Below are 3,095 nucleotides of genomic sequence, written 5' to 3'. Positions count from 1 at the left end.
CCTTAATACTTCTAGCCCTGTGAGAGCCAGTAGAGAATATGTTTTCAATTTATTTCCAGCCTGACTTTTATATTTTATTACAAAGTTGGATTATAGACTAAGCCATAGATTTTCATCATCTAGTTCCAAGAGAGAGAAAAAAGTGATGGTAAGAATTCGTTGAGGGCTTCTCTGATCAGCAGCTTGAATATAGATAGCCTACCTTTGGAAGTTCTTTTCGCAACCCATAGATTATATAGGCACAGAATTATTTAACAATGTGGGACATCTCCTATCTAACTCTCTCTTCTGTCTCTGTCTCTGTCTCTGTCTCTCTCTGTCTGTCTGTCTGTCTGTCTCTCTCTCTCTCTCTCTCTCTCTCTCTGTGTGTGTGTGTGTGTGTGTGTGTCTTAATAATTGTGTTAGAAGATAGTAGGTTAGATTTCCATGAAGTGCTTTTATACACCTGTTCCTATGTTGTACTTCAATGTATTCTTTTCTATAAGGGATATAGCTGGTTTTATATAGCTATGATCAGATAGCAAGATTAATGAAATCCATTTTAAAACATATCAATTAATACACTGATAATCTCATACAATATATGTATATTTTTATTCATCCCATTCTTCCATAAATTTTCCCTTTTCACCCTACACCCTCCCAAATATGTACCATCTTAAATAGCTTTCTAAAGTTAAATTTGCATTATCTATATATTACTAAATGTGGAGCCACCCCATAAATAAATGTTGACCTACCAGTAGCAAAATCTGCAAACAAAACTGACTGTCACTCCAATAGAATCATTCCAGGGTGCATAGTTCCTTATTTAAGGGTGAGTGATTCTGAAATTCTCACTACTTCGTTCATGCATGACTTGATCTTATATATCTTCTGCAGGCAACCAGAGATGCTTGAGTTCATGAGGGTAGTAGTTCTGTCATATATAGAAGACAATAACTCTGGTACTCTTTAATACTTTCAATAGTTACACCCCTCTTTTAAAATTATCTGAGATTTCCTTGTGCAGTATGATATATATATATATATATATATATATATATATATATATATATATATATATACATATATATATATACATATGTCATGGCAAACTCCTTTGATATTTATCTTTCTTTTGACTGTTGTGATTTTCTGTTAGCACCTTTTTAAATGACATTCAAATCATGGCTACTTTGTTAGATTTGTTAGAATTACGTAAAGAATCTAAAATAAAGTTTTGTAGGAAGAATTGTACAGATGACCTTAAAAGTTGTTCATCTCTAGATATTCAATCAGGATTGTAAGTACTTTTGTATCATGGCTTTGTTGGTAAATATTAATTTATTGTTTGACTCATATAAAGATAAGGTAGATTATGAAGTTGTGTGCAATAGTGTCATGTGATCATTAAGCAAACTCAAGATGAAGTTTGATGAGGAGGGAAAGGTAGAGGAAATGAAGACAAAGAGAAATCACAGATGGGATATGTGAGAAAGGTTTAGTAGCAGCATGAGCTTAGAATATGTGTAAGTGGTGTCCAGTCCAGGGATGTGGGTGAAGGCTAGGATCTAGAAACTCCCTTCAGCATAAAATCAGACAAGCGTTTAAGGCTTCATCAGTACATGTTTGATAAACTGACTTTGACAGCAACATGCATCAACAAGGGCATGGACTTTTTTTCTAAATATTTCAGAAACATACACATTAATATCTTGTAGGACAAATCAGAGTAAGCCTCACTGAATCGATTCTAACACAGATTGTGAAATTGTTCATTTGTACTTTTTTATATCACTAAATTTGCCATGATCTATTTTAGTAGCAATCATAATAATAGTAAACTATTACTTAAATTAAAAATGTTATAACAAGGTTGATATCAGCTCAATTGAAGAAAATCTGTTGGTAAGAGCTTAGGCATGAGTTTCTTTTTTTATTGAAAAAAATCATAACAATTTGGTTAAGTGACGAGAACCACTTCTTAGGTGACCAGCTTGTTCTGTTTCAGCCATGTGTTCATGGATTTATACTGTTCATCACAATTCCTGGAAAACAACACAGTCTGTCATGAACTGAACTATGTTCGGTGTTCTTTGTGAATACAGAACTCGTGGAGCATAAATGATGCTCTGAACTTTGAATCTTGACACTCACATTAAATACATTCTTAGTTTCTTTCCAAACTTTCTGTACAGTTCTGAGATTATTCATATATTTTCACACTGGTTACTTACTATATCATTTCTTTATGCATTATGTATGTGATTGGAACATATCTTAAATTTTTACCTTTTATATTTTTCTAGTTTAAGTCTTTTCTGGTTATTTGTATACACCTATTAGCAACTATGGGTTAGAACTCTTACCATATTTCATTCCTTTTAATAAAAGCATGCTAGACATATTTCATACACATAACTTTTTATGAGAATCAGTTCTTGTTTACAACACATAAAATAAACTTGTGAGTAGTTATTTGTTCAAAAGAAAGATAATATTCAGATTGGTACACACTAGATACAATGTTAGTCAATATAACGTAGATGTATTTCTCTTTGTCATTTACTAGTAACTAAATAAGTGTAGTTTGTACAATTAGATTATTTATACAAATACTGGTTTTTAAATTTTAATTTTCAATAATAGAAAATTGTGTCATAAGAGCATTATTTCTATCCCTCCATACAAGAAGTGACTCCTAAATGACCAAATCATATACATTTTCTGCTAAAGGTTTCTGTTTTTAAAAAAATGAGCTTTCACAGTGGCTCAGAATATAATATGTTTAGTGCTAAAAAGTAGGGACCCAACTCCCACCTCTACATCAATGTAAATTCCAAGAGTCTTAGCCCATGATCCTAGCACTGGGGAAGTAGAGGCAGATGGATTCCTTTGGCTTTTTGCTCAGCTACTTTAGACAATTCCGTGAGATGTAATTGAGAAATTGTACCTAAAATAATGAAATGGTACAATGAGGAAAAACTATTGTAACTATCCAGTCTCAACTTATATCATACACATGCAAATATGCCTGTAATCCTGTATACTTGTGATCACATACATACGTATGCTCCTACACAGACCATTCAAAATGGCATATGGCAGCATTA

Source organism: Acomys russatus, chromosome 8 (assembly GCF_903995435.1).
Source record: "Acomys russatus chromosome 8, mAcoRus1.1, whole genome shotgun sequence".
Classification (NCBI taxonomy): domain Eukaryota; kingdom Metazoa; phylum Chordata; class Mammalia; order Rodentia; family Muridae; genus Acomys; species Acomys russatus.
This window is presented reverse-complemented; position numbering follows the sequence as displayed.